Source organism: Diabrotica virgifera, chromosome 3 (assembly GCF_917563875.1).
Source record: "Diabrotica virgifera virgifera chromosome 3, PGI_DIABVI_V3a".
NCBI classification, from domain to species: Eukaryota; Metazoa; Arthropoda; class Insecta; order Coleoptera; family Chrysomelidae; genus Diabrotica; species Diabrotica virgifera.
The window spans coordinates 204,661,861-204,674,185 of NC_065445.1; the positions used below are offsets into that span (position 1 = coordinate 204,661,861).

The following is a 12,325-nucleotide window of genomic DNA, read 5'->3' on the forward strand; positions in this document are numbered from 1 at the left end:
AATTGTTAGTCGCACCAACAATCTTAACTACGTAGGTATTTTGATAGCTAAACCATTATTGGTCATTTTAAGGATAATTCTGGATTAATATGTATTTATTTCTGAAAAATTATTTGTGACTGAATATTTTCACTGCCAACCTAATAAAATTTTACTTATTTTTTGTTGCAATTAATGTTTAGCTTGAATCACCAATAACTCACAAAATAAAGCAGTTAGGTATAGGGAATACTTATAAAATAAAAAAGTACTATGAAATATCATTTCATTACAATACTAAAATACAGGGTGTTCTATTTAAGAAAACTCAGAAAATATTCATTCCGGGTTTCGACCAACCCTGTATATAATTAGCTATACTAATGATTCTTAACAATAATAGACTATATTAAAAATCACTTGAACGTAAACAGAGTTTTTAATGTCAAATTATTACAATTCTACAGGGTGTGAATATTGCTACGAAATTAATAAAAAAACGTAAATATCTTTTAAAATACCCTGTATAATATTACAAAATCTCATATTTTAAGAAAGAAGATATTGAGGAGAATCCATAAATGTAAACATATACAGGGTGTCCCATTTAAAAAAACAGTTTTATAAGCAACTTCCCGTATAACCGGAAGTTGCAAAGAGATGAAAATCATTTCATTTAATAGATCATCTCTCAAAACCCCTTCATTCCAATTTTCATGATTCTGTTGCCTTTAGTTCTAGAGATATTTCTAATAGGCCAGTTATCTGCCTCACCCTATATACATAGGAACATGGATTTCAGAAATTAATGATCAAATAACGGAAATAAGGGCCCGAATAAAAATATCAAGATATGCGTTTGTAAAAATTAAAACAATTGTCTGCAATAAAGACCTCAGATTGGAACAGAGTAATAGCTCTGAGATGCTACGTGTTTTCGATACTGTAATATGGACTTGAAAGTTGGAAATTGAATCAAGAACACGTAAATAAGCTGTACCCATTTGAAATGTGGTAGGGGAAGGCGTGGCGGAACGGGGCGGTGGGGTGGAACGGGGTGCCTACTTTATTTCTACTGATTAGTGCTGAAGCCTATCGGAGAAAGGGAGAATTACTAGAGCAATCTTTCTTCAAGCGATATAAACCGGTGTCCGCCATTTTCAGTACAGTTTGTGAGTAGTGCACGTGATACACGTGATTTCTTACGATTTCGTCTTTCTGTGTTTCTCTTACAACAAATTAGCATTTTTGGAACAAGGTAAGTGTTTATGTATATGTCTAACTAGAAAACGGGGATTATGTCTAGGTAGTGTGACTCTTTGAGAACATTTTCATGTATTAAACGTATACTTTTAGTTAGTTGTAAACCACCTGTATTAATTTATCCTAAACTTTGACCCTGGAGTGGAACGGGGGTGGGGCGGGATGGGTAGTGCCCCATTCCGCCCCACTCATTTTCATCGTTGTTGATTCGGTCGGATTCGGTCCAAAATATATTTGTATTTTTCACAGATTGTGCGAAACTATTGCAAGAAGACCAATCGTCAAGAACGGTCGGTTGATTCTATGAATCGTGCCGTTTCAAGCCGTCGTTAATAAGGAAATGGGATTTTATAAAGCCGCAAAACAGTTCAATGTTCCACAAACAACTCTGGAAAGGCATACTAAGAAAAAGTTAGAACATCAAAGCTATGAAATTAACAAAAAGTGGGTACTTACGCCGATGCCACATTATGCGTTTTGACCGGATGCGGTGAAAACGCATCCGTTTCCAACGCATCCGTTTCCAACGCATCCGGTCAAAACGCATAATCTGACATCGGCCTTATTAGGCATGGAAGGTAGATTATTCGGCCTTACAATGAAAGATTTACGTAGCCTAGCTTTTCAACTAGCCCAACGTAATAACTTGACGCATAGATTCAACAGTGATAATGCTATGGCTGGTAAAGACTGGGTAAAATCATTTTTGAACAGACATTCCAACTTATCAACTCGACAGCCCGAACAGACCTCAGGGGCAAGGGCTATGGGGTTCAATAAGATATCAGTATACAAATTTTTTGATTTGTTAGAAAAATGCATCGACAAGTACAAATTTATTGGGGACAGAATCTACAATTGTGACAAAACAGGGATTACAGTTAACCCTAAATCGAAATCTAAAATGATTGAAGGAAAAACGCCAAGTTGGATCGCTGACTTCAGCTGATAGGGGAGAGACAGTTACCGCCCTTGTGTATATGTCAGCCGCTGGCGCTTTCATGCCAGCTATGTTGATATGTCCTAGAAAACGAAAACAAAAAGAGTTCGAATTAGGATTACCACCAGGGGGATGGGCAGAGGTTTGTGACAATGTCTGGATAACGACTGAACTGTTTTTGGTCTGGCTTAAGAAATTCGCGCAGTTAGCTAAGGCTAGCAAAGATTCGCCCGTCTTGCTTATACGAGATGGCCATTCGACACCCATGAAGAGCTTGGAGACAATTGATTTTGCACGAGACAATGGTGTGGTCCTAATATGTCTGCCCCCCACACCTCACACAGGCTTCAGCTTCTTGACGTCACCTTTTTTAAACCTCTGAGCTTATACTACGGAGATGAGCTGCGAAAATGGCTACGATGCAACCCTGGCAAAGTTGTAACCCTTTAGCAGATTTCTTCTATTTTTGAATCTCCATTCATACAAGCAGCGATGATGAGGACTGCAATGAAAGGGTTTGAGAAGACATGGATTTGGCCACCAAACAGACATGTATTTAGTGATAGTGCCTTTTTGGCCGCTGAAACGGCAAAAGTCAGAGAAAAACAAGAAGAGTACGCTGAATCAACAGGTACTGCAACACCACTACTCCAGATGAAGCAGTCGAATCTTCAGACCAAACCCAAGATTAACTAACCGAACCCAGAAAAGAAATTCAAAATTCCACAGTTGAACCACAGCCAGGATATTCTTGGATGGAAGATCAACCGACTGGCTTAACTCAAAAAACTAATGCGTTTACAGTGGCGTCCCCTGAAGTAGTATTACCAGTTCCAAAGAGTCAATGTACCAAAAAATCAAACCGAAAAAAGGTAAAACAGCAATAATAACAGAATCCCCCTACTAAGCTGAACTATTAGCTGAGAAGGAAAAGAAAGATGCTGAAAAGAAAGCAAAAGAAGAAAGAAAAGAGCTTCGAGTCAAGAAGAAACTTTTTAGGGAACTTGAAATGAAAAAAAGACAAACAAGAAACAAAAAAGGCAAAAGAAATGGTGATGAAGAAACAGGCAGCCGAAATGACAAGAAAAAATTAAAGATGAACACCGAACCCAATTTAAGTGATGATGATACTGAGGAAGACGCTGAGTGTCTGTACTGCGGATATTCTTACTCTAAATCTGATGAAGGTTGGATTAGCTGTGTACACTGCAAAAAATGGTCGCACGATTCATGAGCAGGAGTGGACAGTAAAGACGACAAAAGCATTCTTATATGTGAATTCTGCCAGTAGAAATGATTGTAATGTTCAACCACATGCCGCCCCATAGGTGGGGCGAGACGGGGCAATGTGCAATTTTTTTTACAATTATTTTTGTTCGTTATATTTTTTAAGTTAACACAAAACAAACATGTATTTTGTTGTTTAAGGATTTGATTAAAACGTTTTGATGTAAAATGATTTTCTATTGCCCTTTTTTGCTTTCATATATACAATTATATGTTAAGTACCCCATTCCGCCCCGCCTTCCCCTATAACAGAAGGATGCTTAGAATAACATGGACACAGAAGGAAACGGAGATGAAAACACGAAGAACAAACAGTATAAGAAGAAGGAGTGTGTCATGGTTGACAAATTTGAGTGACTGCTAACTCTTCAGAGCAGCGGTAAATAAAGTAAAGATAGTGATGATAATATCCAACCTCCGATTGTGATAAGAGCGGAAGTGATAAAATAAGGTTTTATTGAAAACGGTTAACTGCAAAGTTTGCTATAAAAAAGGAAAACGCGTTTCCGTCGACATTAACTCGAAATTGATTAAGAGTCTAATTAGTGGTCTTTATCTTTCGTTGCATTATTGTAAGTATGCAGATAGTAATAAACCCACACTTTCATAGCAGTATAAAATTATGTAAGTAGTTTCAAGTGACAGTCAAAGTAGTTAAAAGTGACTTATTGCTTGTGAGTGTTTTTTCTGAAAATAATTCAAGTAATTTTTTACAGTTTTTTTGTACAGTTTTCTATGTAAGTTATTAAATTATTTACTCTTTTACAATCGATACTAATTTATAAATATCCTGCTATAGTGCTTATTTATAAATCAAGTAGCAGTTCTTAGCATTATACTTAAACCTATTATACAGTAATGAGCACGTTAATAACCGGCCAAATAACGCAAAAGATAGAAAACCTAATACATTGCGCGACAAAAAGGGATGGAACTAGTGGAGGTGCAAATTATCGTTATAAACATATAAATTAATAATACATTACATGTTTTCCTACCTGTAGACGTATCATAGGAGTATGACAACTGTCACTGTGACAGTAGAATTTTATAAAATACTCCTAGCACAGACGTTTAACATGTCAAATAACTGTCAAAGTGTGGACACGAATTTTTATTCTCCACATTTTAATAGTTTGATTCTAACGACACAAACGAGCAGTTCTCGGTGTATTGTGCGGTATTGTGTTAATTAGTGTTCCTTTTGTTAATTTACTTTATTGGTTATAATAGGTAGCTTCGGTCAGTGATTAAAAAAATATATATAATGGACAAGACCTCAGGTGGCAGTTCGCCACCCCAAAATAGGGAAGCAAAGGAGGATAGGTATGTAAATAATTTTATAGATTTAAATAATAGATATAGAACTGAGGATTAAGGTCCATATTTTGTTTATATTGAAAGTACTGATAAGCATGTTGGAAGAATTTTACCAATCCGGATTGGTCACGTCTTGTTGACTGACAGTTACATAAAATCCGATGTCACTGATATTAAATCAGTTGTTCTAAATCGCGTTAAAGTTATTTTAAGTCGTATGAAAAAGCTAATTATCAAGTTAATAATAAAATTATTTTTAATAATAACTTATATAAGTAGCTTATATACCCAAATTTTTTACCCGCAAGAAAGGTGTGTTAAGGAATATTGATACATATTTTTCTGAGGAATATTTAAAAAAAGCAATAATATCTAATAAAGAGGTGGTTCAAGTGCAATGTATGAAACGAAAGATGACAAATAAAGACGGTAATATTTCATATGTAAACAGACAAATGGTTATTGTTCAATTTGTAGGAAATGAACTTCCTCAAAACATACAAATTAATTTATGCAATTTCTCTGTAGAATCATATATATTTCCCGTTGTTCAATGTTTTAATTGATTGTGATATGGAAATTCTGCCAAACAATGTAAAACCAAATCTTCTCATTGACGAAACTGATCTAGCCTAAATCATACGTCAGACTCTTCTTGCGAAAAATTCTGCATTTACTGCCAAAATAATGAACACTGATCTGCATCCAGAGATTGTCCAATATATAAGAAACAAAAAATATCAAACAGCTCATGGTCAGAGAAAATATTACATTTAAAGGAGCTGAAAGATTGCATGACAATCCATCTTATCCCAAGATTTCTACAAATAATAGATTCTCAGTTCTCAATAATTCCACTAATTTTCCATCTATCCCTATTACGTCCCAAACTCCAAATTCTATTTTTTTGCTACGTAAACCCATCATTCGAAATACTTCACCCAAAAGACAAGTGAAAAAACGCAAACAGTCTGCACCAGATTCTCCACCTATTACATAGTCTTTGCATACTTCTTCCCATTTTCAATAAAAAAAAAAACGAAGTCTACACATAATCCCATCATACCAAATCCTTACAGAGATCACTTTATTCAATATAAGTCAGGTAATATCCGTAGTTAAACAAGTAGTTAATTCAGATTCATCCGAAACACATTACAATATAGAAGAAAATATTAGAAATATGATCTCCTCTCTATTAAGTCTTTCAAATCTAATTCCAGAAATCGATATTGAATCTTGTTCTCATGATTCAATCCACCAATAACATAAATACACCCAATAGTAAACACACTAAAATTATCCAATGGAATATTCGTTTTTTCTCTAAAAACCATCCAAGTTTACTAAATTTTTTACACAATAATCTTGTAGATATTATAGCTTTATCAGAAACCTTTAAAAAACCAAATCTTTCTTTTAAACTTAAAAAATATAATAAGATTATCCGACATGATCGTGCAAATGGCTTTGGCGGAGTTACCATTGCAGTTCGTCAAAACATTAAATTTATAGATTTTTCTATAAATAATATAAAATATATTTTCCTTTTGCATAATATAAAAAAGATTTAGAACTTTGCGCAGTTAAATTTCGATCTTTAAATATCATACTAGTATCGGTGTATAAACCACCTAAATTAAATGTTTCTAAATCAGATTGGTGAAATATCTTTCGGCAATTTAATTCTCCTGTTATTTTCTCTGGCGATTTTAACAGCCATCATACACTTTGAGGATCTCATAATAATAAAGCTTGTGGTAATCAATTAGTACAAGCCTTAGATGATAATAACTATGATGTTCTCAATAATGGTAAACCAACTAGAATTTCTCGTCCAGAAGAAGAGCTACCTTCGGCGGTGGACATTATATTTTGCTCTGCCAGTTTGGCCAATTATTGTTGTGTTTGGGATGTCGTACCAGATGCATTAGGTTCAGATCATTTTTTAATCAAATTTGAAATTATTAGGAATATGTATATTCGGCATCCAAATGGAATGATAAATTAACTGATTGGTCTGCATACTCAACTATACTGAAAAATTCGTTAATTATTACAAACCAAAATCTAAACTCCAATATACTAAGCGTCTATATTTTCATGGAAAAGGTCTCAGAGGCAGCATCTGCAACTATTCCCCTAAAAAGAGCAAGAAAACAAGTAACTCAACGTCCAATATGGTGGGATACCGAATGCTATAATATGTTTCGTCGCAGAAAAGAAGCCCTGAACCAGTATAAACGTGTCTCAAACTATACAAACTATTGTTAGTACCAAAATGTAGCTGGTCAAAATAAATTACTGTTTTCTAAGAAACCTCGAGATAGCTGGATATCTTTCATAAGCAGTATTAATAAAAACACGCACCCTACTAAAATTTGGCAAATTATAAAAAAAATATCAAACAAAGACTCAACGGGATTGGGCAGTATATCAGCTGATATGGTGGACGATTTTTTGAGTTTTTTATTACCAAATTTGCATCAAATAAAATCGACTTTAGTAAATTCAATAGTAATGTAACATGCAATGAATCATTTTATATGCCTATCAGTTTGGAGGAATTGCGTTTAGCAATCAAACAATCTAAAAGTACAGCACCGGGTTTTGATAGTATTACAAATAAAATGATTGAATACTTGCCTGCAATTGCTAAAGAAGTTTTTTAAATATTTTTAATAGTTGGTGGTTGCAAGGTTTATATGACCAAAGTTTAAAAAAAAAACTTTAATTTGCTTACTTGCTAAACCCAATAAAAATTTAAGTCTACCTAACTCTTACAGACCTATTTAATTAATATCATGCATTACAAAAAAATGTGAGAGAATTATCAAATTAAGAAGGGAATTGCATTTTGAGAGTAATTGTTTATTACCTATCAATCAGTTCGGATATCGCAGAGGCAAAGGCACCTCTGAAGCATTAGCTCAATTAGTTTCCGACATTCAGAATGCACTTTCCGTTAATCTTATAACGCATGCTTGTTTTTAGGTATTAAAGGGACTTATGATACTCGGGATATTGATATTCTAACTGTAGAGCTCATAAAATACGGTCTAAATTATAAATTTGCACAAAGAATCACATATTTGTATAGGGACAGAGAAGTTTTTATTCGAGATTCAGAAAATCACATTTACGGTCCTCGATTATTATCAGTCGGAATTCCGCAAGGTTCAGTCCTAAGTCCAGTACTTTTTAATATCTATACGCTCTGAGCTTCGCTGGTGTCGCTCCTAGCGGTTACTAATTCAACTTTTACCGGTAATTTTTAAATTTATTATTTAATTGTTATCGCTTAATATTTACAACGCAAAAAAGTAATTAAATTGTAATCGATTTTTTTAAGATTTTTCTAATCATTTTGACGTTCTATTGATAAAATATCAATTTCTTACTTCGGATACTTTGACAATAATCGTGTAGATGGCGCTAAGATTATAATAGATTATTTATAATTAGATATTACGGAACTTAGGAATTAGATATTACGGAAAAAAACTTAAATTCAGTATTTAAAACGTAAGTATATTTAAGTTAAACATATATACCACAGCTTTGACCAACTAATATTGTTTATAATTAATGTTTTTAATTTTAATTTTAAATTAATCACTTTGACATTTATGTCAAATTTCCAGTAAACGTTTACAAACTTGTCACTACTGGCGTTCGCGAATTTGTAAATATCCCCTCTACGTACGAGCTCACAGCGTATACTGCAGAATTCCATGACATATTAAATGAAACAAATAATACAATTAAAATCATTCAATATGCAGATGGTTTCTGTATATATAGCATCCGTAAATCATATAATGAGTGTTTATGCGATTTGGAACTGATAATGCAATGTGTTAAAAGATGGTCTATGGCTTTAATTTCACCTTATCCCCTGAGAAATCTAGCATCACCTTTCTCACTAGACATAGGTTAAGTTCCCCCACCAGTATAAATTTAAGTAATGTTGATATTAATGTATCCTCTCACCAAAAATATCTGGGCGTGGTTTTGGACAAAAAACTAACCTGGACACTCCATGTGAATCACATTATCAACAAATGCGAAAAATGTTTAAACATGCTAGGTCTGGATCCCGCGTATGAAAAAAAAGTTGATTAATAGCAAGCTGAAAATTTGTTAATAGCTTAAGGGTGTCTAGTCGGACAAACTTTGATATATGGGAACACTGGAACAGTATAAGTTTTAATTGTGGAACAGGTTAAAAATTTGGAACGGTCAGACCACGAAAACGGCACATGTATTTTGTCCGACAGAACAGACTTAAACTCTCCGAACAGAGAGTAAACTCTCATGCAAAAATCAGACTGCTATTTATCAACAAATGGGCGTTCTAATGAGTGGAACATGTAGAATATGTCAAATGACAGGAATTATGACAGGTGATAAATAGCAGTCTGATTTTTGCATGAGAGTTTAATCTCTGTTCGGAGAGTTTAAGTCTATTCTGTCGGACAAAATAAATGTGCCGTTTTCGTGTTCTGACCGTTCAAAATTTGTAAACTGTTCCACAATTAAAACTGCCCCTGTTCCAGTGTTCCCATATATCAAAGTTTATCCGACTAGACACCCTTAAGCTATTAACAAATTTTCAGCTTGCTATTAATCAACTTTTTTTTCATATGTGGGATCCAGACCTATGCTTCGTTGCAGTAAAGCTAGATGGGGTGCCGACCCAAAGATAGCATTAATGTTCTATAAATCGTATATCCGGTCAATCATTGATTATGGATGCTTTTTATATGGTTCCTCGTCAAAATCTAATTTATCAAAAATCGATCATATTCAGTATAAGGCAATACGTATATCGTATATGTATTAGAGCGTTTAAGTCAACGCCATGTGCTGCAATTCTAGCAGAAGCGCAGAAACCTCTTCTAAACCTTAGAAGATAATGTTTGTCTAATAGGTTTCTATTAAAGACCAGGACTTTCGACTCACATAAATTATTAAGTAAAATTAACAGTCTCACTGAATATAACTTACCTAACAAATTTTTAATGAAGAATTAAAACTTCTCCCCCGCTTATAGATGCGTGTATCTAGAAACTAACAACTTCAGTTATCACTAAACAAATATTAACCATATATAACCTTTCTATTGAAGAAATCGCAATCTTTCCAAAGATCATAAAACCTACATACAGAAACTTACCATGCCTAAACAAAAAAGTTATAAAATTAATTTTATCTGAATTTTCTAATTACAAATACATCTATATAGGGTGAGGCAGATAAAGGGCCTATTAGAAATATCTAGAGAACTAAAGGCAACTGAATTATGAAAATTGGAATAAGGGGGTTTTGAACACTGATCTATTCAATGAAAATATTTTCATCGATTTGGTACTTCCGGTTATACCGGAAGTTGCTTATAACTTTTTTTAATGGGACACCCTGTATATTTTTACATTTTTGGATTCTCCTCGACTTCTTCTTTCTTAAAATATAAGGTTTTGTAACATTATACAGGGTAGGTTAAAAGATAATTACGTTTCCTTATTAATTTCGTAGCAAAATTCACACCCTGCAGGATTGTAGTACTTTGACATAGTAAACTCTATTTATGTTCAAATAATTTTTGATATAGTCTACTATTGTTAACAAATATTAGTGTAGCTGAATTTTTAATTTTAATATACAGGGTGGGTCTAAACTCGGAATGAGTATTCTCTGAGTTTTCTTAAATGGAACACCCTATATTTTAGTATTGTAATGAAATGATATTTCATGGTACTTTTTTACTTCTTAAGCATTCCCTATACCTAACTGCTTTAATTTGTGCTTAATTGTTAATCGCACCAAAAATTTTAACTTCGGTGGTATTTTGATACCTCAACCACTATGGAACTTTATGCTATTTAAAGAGCTCTAACTTACGCGGTTGAACAGGACTTTGGAGACACGGTTATACTATCAGATTCTTTATCTGCTCTTGAGGCAATATCACAACCAATAACCAAAAACACAACAATGAGTTGGTATGCCATATTAAAAAGGCAATCGCTCGATTTAAAAATAATATCAGTCTGTATCTGGGTAAAAGGCATGCCGGAATCAAAGAAAATTAGATAGTTTATGAAATGGCCAAGAATACTATAGTAAATTTAACAATCTCCAGCGATTACGTTTAAGAACTGCATAAAAAAAATATGAAAGAAATGGGAAATTATTTGTCTCAAGTTTGTACAAACTTCGAGGAATCCATACACTTACGTATAGCCACAACTTCCGCAAAATATCCCACATATATTTGATTATCACGTTACTCGATTTTATTCCACATCCCAAGTCGCTTAAGATTAAACCATGGCAACTTTCCTGCACATTTATTAAAATAGGAATGCGTATCAACTCTCTCTTTTCACATGATCTGAATTGCTCTATTGCAGATTTAAATCATATAATCTTTAATTGTGAACTTAATAAATAACGTATGGTCCTAAAGTTTTGGGAAAAATTTCAAAAGCATATAACTCTGACCACAATAATCTTATATTTTTATTAAATTATTCAACAATTTAACTTAACTATCCTTATTATAAATCAAAATTCAAATGACAGACAAGGGACCATTATTTTCGATTTGCCTAATAATTCCCCTGACACGTTGCATCATCCTTTGGACGACCTCGGCGTCAATTTCTCTAATTTTTGTATATATGCGGCGTCTTAACCGTTCCTGATTTTGTGCTTCCCATCCGTTATTATAGACTTTCCGACTTAATATTGCCCAGAACTCTTCAACTGGACGAGCCTGAGGTAGGTTGGGGGGATTGTCTGCTTTCGGTACAAAGGTAATGTTGTTAGTTTCGTACCAGTCCCTTGTGATCCTCGTGTAATGACATGAAGCAAGATCTGGCGAAAAGACTATTTGATTATTTGCATGATGTGTGTTCACAAACTGAAGCAATTTAGAGAGACATCTTTGAATATAAATATTTGCGTTTAAGGCTTCGCCTCAAACTACACCAATGTAGGGCTATGAGATAAAGCCAGCCTCAGAAATCGCACACCATACCAAAATTTTGTCCTCAAATTTTTTCTTACTTTTGAATTTTATTTCATCAGGTACATTTTCGTAATCGTTCGTGTAAAACCCATCGTTACCCTTCATCTCAGAGTTGGACAAAGTAAAATATTTTTCATCGTTGATCACGATCAACTTGTTGACGAAATGCACTCGCCTTAACGCGCGGCAACATCTCGGAATTCTCTCTAATTGATCCTCTGTGTATTTTGGAGCTTTCCTTCTTTTCCGGTAGATAATATTGTTCCTCGATAGGGTCCTGTATACTGTAGTCTTTCCAACATGAAATATTCTGGCCAGTTTTCGCTGTGAGACCTAAATTTTGTTCTTAGCTGCTTCAATCAGTCTTGCCTCTCTTATATGGTTCAAAATCCGCGGTCGGCCACTTTTACGCAAGTTAGCACATGGTATCCCTTCTTCACATTGTCTGATTGTGCGATAAATTGTCGATTTGCTTATGTTTTTATCTCGATAAATATTAA

At 34.0% G+C, this 12,325-nt stretch overlaps 2 protein-coding genes across 3 annotated transcripts in view; one reads left to right on the forward strand and one right to left on the reverse strand.

Moving 5' to 3' along the window:
• Positions 1 to 12,325, forward strand: part of LOC126882338 (uncharacterized) — a 380,011-nt gene that overhangs the window by 242,465 nt on the left and 125,221 nt on the right. The gene's annotated exons all lie outside the window — the stretch shown is intronic.
• The window catches only part of LOC114342465 (polygalacturonase), a 185,819-nt gene that overhangs the window by 90,003 nt on the left and 83,491 nt on the right, over positions 1 to 12,325 (reverse strand). The gene's annotated exons all lie outside the window — the stretch shown is intronic.